Source organism: Arachis hypogaea, chromosome 18 (assembly GCF_003086295.3).
Source record: "Arachis hypogaea cultivar Tifrunner chromosome 18, arahy.Tifrunner.gnm2.J5K5, whole genome shotgun sequence".
NCBI classification, from domain to species: Eukaryota; Viridiplantae; Streptophyta; class Magnoliopsida; order Fabales; family Fabaceae; genus Arachis; species Arachis hypogaea.
Window position 1 is genome coordinate 97,249,270 of NC_092053.1, and position 11,444 is coordinate 97,260,713.

Sequence of the window (11,444 nt, forward strand, 5' to 3'; positions counted from 1 at the left end):
GGACCAATTCTTCTCTGTCCACATCAATCACAGCTCTTGCTGTGGCTAGGAAGGGTCTTCCAAGGATGATGGATTCATCCTCTTCCTTCCCAGTGTCTAGGATTATGAAATCAGCAGGGATGTAAAGGCCTTCAACCTTTACTAACATGTCCTCTACTTGTCCATAAGCCTGTTTTCTTGAGTTGTCTGCCATCTCTAATGAGATTCTGGCAGCTTGCACCTCAAAGATCCCAAGTTTCTCCATTACAGAGAGTGGCATTAAGTTTATTCCTAATCCCAAGTCACACAAAGCCTTCTCAAAGGTCATGGTGTCTATGGTACAGGGTATTAAGAATTTGCTAGGATCCTGTTTCTTTTGAGGTAATTTCTGCCTATCCAATGCATTTAGTTCATTGGTGAGCAAGGGAGGTTCATCTTCCCAAGTCTCATTACCAAATAATTTGGCATTCAGCTTCATGATTGTACCAAGGTACTTAGCAACTTGCTCTTCAGTAATTTCTTCATCCTCTTCAGAGGACGAATACTCATCAGAGCTCATGAAGGGCAGAAGAAGGTTCAATGGAAGCTCTATGGTCTCTAATTGAGCCTCAGATTCCTTTGGTTCCTCGAAGGAAAACTCCTTATTGGTCACTGAGCATCTCAGAAGGTCTTCCTCACTAGGATTCACGTCCTCCTCCTCCCTTGTAGGTTCGGCCATGATGGTCAAGTCAATGACATTGCACTCTCTCTTTGGATTTTCTTCTGTATTGCTTGGGAGAGTACTAGGAGGAGTTTCAATGACCCTTTTACTCAGCTGACCCACTTGGTGGCGTATAATTTATACGCTTTTTGGCATTGTTTTTAGGTAGTTTTTAATATGTTTTAGTCACTTTTTATTATATTTTTATTAATTTTTAAATAAAAATCACATTTCTGGACTTTACTATGAGTTTGTGTGTTTTTCTGTAATTTCAGGTATTTTCTGGCTGAAATTGAGGGAGCAGAGCAAAAATCTGATTCAGGCTGAAAAAGGACTGCTGATGCTGTTGGATTCTGACTTCCCTACACTCGGAATGGATTTTTTGGAGCTACAGGATTTCAATTTGCGCGCTCTCAATTGCGTTGGAAAGTAGACATCCAGGGCTTTCCAGCAATATATAATAGTTCATACTTTGCTCAAGGATAGATGACGTAAACTGGCGTTCAACTCCAGTTCTATGTTGCATTCTGGCGTTAAACGCCAGAAACAGGCTACAAGTTGGAATTAAACGCCAGAAACAGGTTACAACTTGGAGTTTAACTCTAGAAACAGCCTAGACATGTGTAAAGCTCAAGTCTCAGCCCCAGCACACACCAAGTGGGCCCCAGAAGTGGATCTATGCACTATCTATCTTAGTTTACTCATTTTCTGTAAACCTAGGTTACTAGTTTTGCATCTCATGACATTTTTAGATCTGAACTTTGTACTCTTTGACGGCATGAGTCTCTAAACTCCATTATTGGGGGTGAGGATCTCTGCTGTGTCTCGATGAATTAATGCAATTATTTCTGTTTTCTATTCAAACACGCTTGTTTCTATCTAAGATGTTCATTCGCACTTTAATATGATATATGTGATGATCCGTGCACTCATCACCATTCTCAACCTAGAACGTTCGCCTGACAACCACCTCCATTCTACCTTCGATTGAATGAGTATCTCTTGGATTCCTTAATCAGAATCTTCGTGGTATAAGCTAGAATCCATTGGCAGCATTCTTGAGAATCTGAAAAGTCTAAACCTTATCTGTGGTATTCCGAGTAGGATTCAGGGATTGAATGACTGTGACAAGCTTCAAACTCACAAGGGTTGGGTGTAGTGACAGACGCAAAAGGATCAATAGATCCTATTCCAGCATGAGTCAGAACCGACAGATGATTAGCCGTGCGGTGACAGCGCACTTGGACCATTTTCACTGAGAGGACGGATGGTAGCCATTGACAACGGTGATCCACCAACACACAGCTTGCCATAGGAGGAACCTTGCGTGCGTGAAGAAGAAGACAGGGGGAAAGCAGAGATTCAAAAGACAAAGCATCTCCAAAACTCCAACATATTCTCCCTTACTGCATAACAAGTATTTAATTCATGCTCTTTTATTTTTCGCAATCCAAACTCATAATTATGATTGATATCCTGACTAAGAATTACAAGATAACCATAGATTGCTTCAAGCCAACAATCTCCGTGGGATTCGACCCTTACTCACGTAAGGTATTACTTGGACGACCCAGTGCACTTGCTGGTTAGTGGTACGAGTTGTGAAGAGTGTGATTTACAATTCGTGCACAAAATTTTTGGTGCCGTTGCCGGGGATTGTTCGAGTTTGGACAACTGACGGTTTATTTCGTTGCTTAGATTAGGAAAAATTTTTCTTTTTGGTTTAGAATCTTCTATTATTGTTTTTGGTTGAAATTTCTTTTTTTAAAATCCTTATTTTCTCTTTTTAAATTTTTCGAAAATTTTATAAACTGATAATTGAGTTTTTCTGTTTGAATTTAGTTTCATGTTTTAAGTTTGGTGTCAATTGCATGATTTTTATTTTCTTTTAAATTTTTGAATTTGTGTTCATTGTTTTTTCTTAATCTTCAAGTTGTTCTTGTTTATTTTCTTTATTTGATCTTTAGTTTTTCTTGTTTTGTGATTTTTCTTGTTTTTTTCTTGTGCTTTTTTAAAATATCAGTTTTCAAAAAAAATTTATTTATTAAATACCTTATTAAAACACGTTAAACTTATAGCTCAATTGGCTAGAGCGTTGTGCTTATGTTCTTGGTAATTGGCTATCTTCTTTTTTTAAAAAAACTTTTTCAAAAATAATTTTTCTTTGAATAAATCTTGTGCCAAAGTTTAAGTTTGGTGTTCTCCTGTTAACTTCTCTTTAGTTTTCAAAAATTTTATTTTGGTTTTCTAAAAATTTTAAGTTTGGTGTTCTTTCTTCATGTTCTTGTTGTTCTTGTGAGTCTTCAAAGTGTTCTTGAGTCTTCCTTGTGTTTTGATCTTAAAATTTTTAAGTTTGGTATTCCTTGGTGTTTTCCCTCCAAAATTTTCAAAAACAAGGAGCATTAGATCTAAAAATTTTAAGTTGTGTGTCTTTTGTGTGTTTTTGTTTTTCATCATAAAATTCAAAATTCAAAAAAATATCTTCTCTAACTATTTTTGAGCAAATATTTCGAAATTTTTTCAAAAAAAATTCAGATTTTTATTTTAAAATCTCTATTTTATCTCATCTTAGTTTTAAAAATTTCAAAAATTAAATCTTTTTCAAAAATCATATCTTCTTCAAAATCCTTATCTTATATTGTTGACTTTTTCAAAATTCAAAATTCAAAATTTAATTTTCAAATTTAAAATTTAAATTTCAAAACTTTCTAACCACTTTCTCTCTCTTCATTTTTTTGAAAATCCTTACCCTTTATTTTTCAAATCTTTTTAATTAATTAATTATTTTAGTTTTCAATTTCCTTTTAATTTTTGAACTAATATTCAAATTTTCACTTATTTTATTTTTGGTTTCCCAAAAAAAAATTTACAATCCACATCATCTCCTTTTCTCCATCATGGACAAAAGTGGAAATAAACAGTCCAGAAGGACTCTGGGGTCATATGCTAACCCCACTACTACTTCATATGGGAGTAGTATCTGTATACCCTCCATCGGAGTCAGTAGTTTTGAGTTGAATCTTCAGCTCATTATCATGGTACAGCAAAGTTGCCAGTATTTCGGTCTTCCACAGGAAGAACCTACAGAGTTTCTGGTACAGTTTTTACAAATTGCTGACACAGTACATGATAAGAAAGTAGATCAGGATGTCTACAGATTATTACTATTTCCATTTGCTGTAAAAGACCAAGCTAAGAGGTGGTTAAATAACCAACCTAAGGCTAGCATAAGGACATGGAAATAGCTGTCAGAAAAATTCCTGAATCAATATTTCCCTAAAAAACGGATGACACAGCTAAGGCTGAACATCCAAGGCTTTAAACAAGGAGATAATGAATCTCTTTATAATGCCTGGGAGAGATACAGAGATATGCTAAGAAAATGCCCCTCTGAAATGTTTTCAGAGTGGGTGCAGTTAGACATCTTCTATTATGGGCTTACAGAAAAAGCTCAGATGTCTTTGGATCACTCAGCTGGTGGATCTATACACATGAGAAAAACAATTGAAGAAGCTCAAGAGCTCATTGATACAGTTGCCAGAAATCAGCATCTGTACCTAAGTAGTGAGTCTTCCATGAAAGAAGAGGCTAAAATAGTAACTGTTGAACTTAGTCCTGCAGGACAAGTTACTGAATTCAATCAGCAATTAAATTTTCTAACAAAACAGCTAGCCAAATTCAAGGAGATACTACAAGACACAAGAATGGCTAATATGGATATGGAAGTACAGTTGAAGCAAACAAAACAGTGGTTATCAAAACAAATAACAGAAGAGTGCCAAGCAGTTCAATTAAGAAGTGGGAAAACATTAAATACCTCACTTCAGAGTAGCAGAAAGCCAAGAAAAGAACAGCTGACAGAGGATGAACAACCTGCTACCCGAAATCCCTCTGAGGACATTTAGAGCCCAGAGAGGAATAAGTCTGGCGTTCAAATGCCAAAAAAGGGTAGGGATCTGGCGTTCAACGCCCAATCCATGTTCAGTTCTGGCGTTCAAACACCAGTGAGGGATCAGACACCTGCAAGTGCTGATACTAACTCCCTCAAGAAGGCTTCTCAACCTGCCTCTGTAGGAAATAAACTTGCAGTAACTAAGGTTGAAGAATATAAAGCCAAAATACCTTATCCTCAGAAACTCTGCCAAGCGGAACAGGATAAACAATTTGCCCGCTTTGCAGACTATCTCAAGACTCTTGAAATAAAGATTCCGTTTGCAGAGGCACTTGAGCAAATACCCTCTTATGCCAAGTTCATGAAAGAGATCTTGAGTCATAAGAAGGATTGGAGAGAAACTGAAAGAGTTTTCCTCACTGAAGAATGCAGTACAGTCATTCTGAAAAGCTTTCCAGAAAAGCTTAAGGATCCTGGAAGCTTTATGATACCATGCACATTAGAGGGTGCTTGTACCAAGATAGCTCTATGTGATCTTGGGGCAAGCATCAACCTAATCCCTGCATCCACTATCAGAAAGCTTGGCTTGACTGAAGAGGTCAAACCAACCCGGATCTGTCTTCAACTTGCTGATGGCTCTATTAAATACCCATCAGGCATAATTGAGGACATGGTTGTTAAGGTTGGGCCATTTGCATTCCCTACTGACTTTGTAGTGCTGGAAATGGAGGAGCACAAGAGTGCAACTCTCATTCTAGGAAGACCATTCCTAGCAACTGGACGAACCCTCATTGACGTCCAAAAAGGGGAGATAACACTGAGAGTCAATGAGGATGAGTTTAAGTTGAAAATTGTCAAAGGTATGCAACATCCAGACACATCAGAAGACTGCCTGAGTGTTGATATTATTGACTCCCTGGTGGAAGAGGTCAATATGACTGAGAGTCTCGAATCAGAGCTAGAGGACATTTTTAAAGATGTTCAGCCTGATTTGGAGGAACCAGAGGAAATAAAAGAACCTCTGAAAACTCCTCAGGAAGAGGAGAAACCTCTTAAACCCGAGCTCAAACCACTACCACCATCCCTGAAATATGTATTTCTGGGAGAAGGTGACACTTTTCCTGTAATCATAAGCTCTGCTTTAGAGCCACAGGAAGAGAAAGCACTAATTCAGGTGCTAAGGACACACAAGACAGCTCTTGGGTGGTCCATAAGTGATCTTAAGGGCATTAGCCCAGCCAGATGCATGCACAAGATCCTATTGGAGGATGATGCTAAGCCAGTGGTTCAACCACAGAGGTGGCTAACTCCCGCCATGAAGGAGATAGTGCAGAAAGAGGTCACTAAGTTACTAGAGGCTGGGATTATTTATCCTATTTCTGATAGCCCTTGGGTGAGCCCTGTCCATGTTGTCCCTAAGAAGGGAGGTATGACAGTGGTTGATAATGAAAAAATGAACTGGTTCCTACAAGAACAGTTACAGGGTGGCGTATGTGTATTGACAATAGAAGGCTCAATACAGCCACCAAGAAGGATCACTTCCCTTTACCATTCATAGACCAGATGCTAGAAAGACTAGCAGGTCATGAATACTATTGCTTTTTGGATGGCTATTCAGGTTACAACCAAATTGCAGTAGATCCTCAGGACCAAGGGAAAACAGCATTCACATGTCCATCTGGAGTATTTGCATATAGAAGAATGCCTTTTGGTCTGTGCAATGCACCTGCAACCTTTCAGAGGTGCATGCTCTCTATCTTCTTTGATATGGTAGAGAAATTTCTTTAAGTCTTCATGGAAGACTTCTCAGTATTTGGAGACTCATTTAGCTCCTGTCTTAACCATCTAGCACTTGTTCTGAAAAGATGCCAAGAGACTAACCTGGTTTTAAATTGGGAAAAATGTCACTTTATGGTGACTGAAGGAATTGTCCTTGGGCATAAAATTTCGAACAAGGGAATAGAGGTGGATCAAGCTAAGGTAGAGGTAATTGAAAAATTACCACCACCCACCAATGTTAAGGCAATCAGAAGCTTTCTGGGGCATGCATGATTCTATAGGAGGTTTATAAAGGATTTTTCAAAAATCGCAAAACCTCTGAGCAATCTGCTAGCTGTTGACACGCCATTTGTGTTTGACACAGAGTGTCTGCAGGCGTTTGAAACCCTGAAAGCTAAGCTGGTCACAGCACCAGTTATTTCTGCACCAGATTGGACATTACCTTTGGAACTAATGTGTGATGCCAGTGACCATGCCATTAGAGCAGTATTGGGACAGAGGCATAACAAGCTTCTGCATGTTATTTATTATGCTAGCCGTGTTTTAAATGATGCCCAGAAAAACTTACACAACCACAGAAAAAGAGCTGCTTGTAGTGGTTTATGCCATTGACAAGTTTAGATCATACTTAGTAGGATCAAAAGTAATTGTGTACACTGACCATGCTGCTCTTAAATATCTACTCACAAAGCAGGATTCAAAGCCCAGGCTCATAAGATGGGTGCTGCTTCTGCAAGAGTTTGATATAGAAATAAGAGACAGAAAAGAGACAGAGAATCAAGTAGCTGATCACCTGTCTTGGATAGAACCAGTAGCAGGAGCATCCCTCCCTCCTACTGAGATCTCTGAAACCTTTCCGGATGAGCAATTGTTTGCTATTCAGGAAGCTCTGTGGTTTGTAGACATTGCAAACTATAAAACACAAGGTTCTCCTTCTGTAACCATGGAGAGGAAGCATGAAAAGCTTCTTTCAATACAGAGTCAAACAAAACCCCCACATTCAAACTCTAAGTTTGGTGTTAGGAGGCCACAACCAAACTCTAAGTTTGGTGTTGAGAGGCCCCAACCCTGCTCTGATTATCTGTGAGGCTCCATGAGAGCTCACTGTCAAGCTATTGACAATAAAGAAGCGCTTGTTGGGAGGCAACCCAATGTTATTTAACTATATCTATTTAGTTTGTATTGCTATTTTATGTTTTCTGTAGGTTGATCATGTGAAGTCACAAAAACTACTGAAAAATAAAAAACAGAATGAAAAATAGCTCACCCTAGAGGAAGAGCTTACTGGCGTTTAAACGCCAGAAACAAGCACCAAGTTGGCGTTCAACGCCAAGAAAGGGGAAATGCTGGCGTTTAACGCCAGAAACAAGCAGCAGTCTGGCGTTAAACACCAGGATTGCACACTAAGGGCATTTTGCATGCCTCAATGGAGCAGGGATGCTAAGTTCTTGACCCCTCAGGATCTGTGGACCCCACAGGTTCCCCACCTACCTCACCATTCCAACTCAAATCATTCCTTACCCCATAGATTCCTCCTAAGCACTAAGTTGTCAATGATAAAAGCATAGCTTTTTGTTTTTCCATAACCATTTTTGGCACCTAAGGCCAGAGAAACCTCTAGAAAGAATAAAGGGAAGGCAATGGCTACCACCTCTGAGTTATGGGAGATGGAGAGATTCATCTCAAAGGTCCATCAAGACCACTTCTATGAAGTTGTGGCTAAGAAGAAAGTGATCCCTGAGGTTCCTTTCAAGCTCAAAAAGAATGAGTATCCGGAGATCCGACATGAGATCCGAAGAAGAGGTTGGGAAGTTCTCACCAACCCCATTCAACAAGAGTTCTATGCAAATGCATGGATCACTAGGAACCATGATCAAAGTGTGAACCCGAATCCAAAGCATTGGCTCACCATGGTTCGGTGGAAATACTTAGACTTCAGTCCAGAAAATGTAAGGCTAGCGTTCAACTTGCCAATGATGGAAGAGAACGCACGCCCCTACACAAGAAGGGTCAACTTTGATCAAAGGTTGGACCAAGTCCTCATAGACATATGTGAGGAAGGAGCTCAATGGAAAATTGACTCAAGAGGCAAGCCGGTTCAATTAAGAAAGCATGACCTCAAACCAGTGGCTAGGGAATGGCTAGAGTTCATTCAACGCTCAATCATTCCTACTAGTAACCGGTCTGAACTTACTATAGACCGGGCCATCATGATCCATAGTATCATGATTAGAGAGGAGGTGGAAGTTCATGAGATTATACCTCAAGAACTTTACAAGGTGGCTGACAAGTCCTCCACTTGGGCAAGGTTAGCCTTTCCTCACCTCATATGCCACCTCTGCAATTCGGTTGGAATTGACATAGAGGGAGACATCCTCATTGAAGAGGACAAGCCCATCACTAAGAAAAGGATGGAGCAAATAAGAGATCATGGACCTCAACAAGATCATGAGGAAATCCCCCACCATGAAATCCCTGAGATGCCTCAAGGGATGCACCTTCCTCCACAAAACTATTGGGAGCAAATCAACACCTCCTTAGGAGAATTAAGTTCCAACATGGGATAACTAAGGGTGGAACATCAAGAGCACTCCATCATTCTCCATGAGATTAGAGAAGATCAAAGAGCTATGAGGGAGGAGCAACAAAGGCAAGGAAAAGACATAGAGGAGCTCAAAAGCACCAAGTTTTTGGCGCCGTTGCAGGGGATTGTTCGAGTTTGGACAACTGACGGTTCATCTTGTTGCTCAGATTAGGTAATTTTATTTAATTTTTAAGCTTTTTTATTTCTTATTTTCGAAAACAATACAAAAAAAATATAATTTCTTCTTTTTCGTTTTTTCCAAATAATTTTCGAAAAAGAAACAAAAAAATTAATAAAATCATAAAATCAAAAATATTTTTGTGTTTCTTGTTTGAGTATAGAGTCAATTTTTAAGTTTGGTGTCAATTGCATGTTTATCTCTTTCTTGCATTCTTCGAAAACTCATGCATGGTGTTTTTCATGATCTTCAAGTTGTTCTTGGTAAGTCTTCTTGTTTGATCTTTAAAATTTCTTGTTTGGTGTTTCTTCTTGTTTTTCATATGCATTTTTGAATTATTAGTGTCTAAAGAATAAAAATTTTTAAGTTTGGTATCTTGCATGTTTTTCTTTTCTTAAAAATTTTCAAAAATAAGTCTTGATGTTCATCTTGATCTTCAAAGTGTTCTTGGTGTTCATCTTGACATTCAAAGTGTTCTTGAACATTTTTCTTGTTTTGATTCATAATTTTCATGTTTTGAGTCTTTTTGATGTTTTTCTCTTTCATCATTAAAAATTCAAAAATAAAAAATATCTTTCCCTTTTTCTTCTCATCAAATTCGAAAATTTGAGTTGACTTTTTCAAAAAATTTTAAAATCTAGTTGTTTCTTATGAGTCAAATCAAATTTTCAATTTAAAAATTTTATCTTTTTCAAATCTTTTTCAAAAATAAAATCTTTTTCAATTTTTTTCTTCTTTCATAATTTCGAACCTTTCAAAATTATTTTCAAAATCTTTTTCTTATTTTTATTTCATATTTTCGAAATTAATGCTAACAATTAATGTGATTGATTCAAAATTTTTAAGTTTGTTACTTGCCTAGTAAGAAAGCTTCAATCTTTAAACTCTAGACTCATATCTTTTTAGTTTCTTGTTAGTCAAGTAATCAACTTTAGTTTCAAAATCAAATCTTTTTAAATTTCTTTTTTCAAATCTTTTTCAAAATAAGTTTCAATCACATCTTTTAAAAAAATCAATTTCAAAATCTTTTCTAACTTCCTATCTTTTTAAAATTGATTTTCAAATCTTTTTCAAACTAATCCTATCTTTTTGTTTCAATCATATCATTTTCAAAACTACCTAACTAATTCTCTCTCTAATTTTCGAAAATCACCTTCCTCTTTTTCAAAATTCCTTTTTAAGTTAACTAATTGTTTTAAATTTAATTTAATTTGATTCAATTTTCCTTTCTTAATTTTCGAATTTTAATTTATTTAATTTTCGAAAATTCTTCTCTCTTACCTCCTTCTAATTATTTATTTATCCACTAACATTTCTCTTCTTCTTAAAAATTTGAACCCTCTCCCTCTTTCTGTGTTCGAATTTCTTTTCTTCTTATACTCACATAAAGGAATCTCTATACTGTGACATAGAGGATTCCTCTTCTTTTCTGTTTTCTTCTTTTTCATATGAGCAGGAACAAGGATAAGAACATTCTTGTTGAAGCTGATCCTGAACCTGAAAGAACTCTGAAGAGGAAGCTAAGGGAAGCTAAAGCACAACTCTCTGGAGAAAATCTGACAAAAATTTTCGAAAAAGAAGGAGACATGGCCGAAAATAATAACAATGCAAGGAAGATGCTTGGTGACTTTACTGCACCTAATTCCACTTTACATGGAAGAAGCATCTCAATCCCTGCCATTGGAGCAAACAATTTTGAGCTGAAACCTCAATTAGTTTCTCTGATGCAACAGAACTGCAAGTTTTATGGACTTCCATCCGAAGATCCCTTTCAGTTCTTAACTGAATTCTTGCAGATCTGTGATACTGTTAAGACCAATGGGGTTGATTCCGAGGTCTACAGGCTTATGCTTTTCCCATTTGCTGTAAGAGATAGAGCTAGAATATGGTTGGACTCTCAACCTAAAGACAGCCTGAACTCTTAGGATAAGCTGGTCACGGCTTTCTTAGCCAAGTTCTTTCCTCTTCAAAAGCTTAGCAAGCTTAGAGTGGATGTTCAAACCTTCAGACAGAAAGAAGGTGAATCCCTCTATGAAGCTTGGGAGAGATACAAGGAACTGACCAAAAAGTGTCCTTCTGACATGCTTTCAGAATGGACCATCCTGGATATATTCTATGATGGTCTGTCTGAATTATCAAAGACGTCATTGGACCATTCTGCAGGTGGATCCATTCACCTAAAGAAAACGCCTGCAGAAGCTCAAGAACTCATTGACATGGTTGCAAATAACCAGTTCATGTACACTTCTGAAAGGAATCCTGTGAATAATGGGATGCCTCAAAGGAAGAGAGTTCTTGAAGTTGATACTCTGAATGCCATATTGGCTCAGAA

The 11,444-nt window shown here is 37.6% G+C and overlaps 1 non-coding gene across 1 annotated transcript; it reads right to left on the bottom strand.

Annotated features, from left to right (window-relative positions):
• Nucleotides 1-11,091: 11,091 nt before the first annotated feature.
• LOC112774662 (small nucleolar RNA R71) lies at nucleotides 11,092-11,199 on the bottom strand. The gene has a single exon (XR_003189135.1). It is a non-coding gene; the product is annotated as a small nucleolar RNA R71 (small nucleolar RNA).
• Nucleotides 11,200-11,444: the final 245 nt, after the last annotated feature.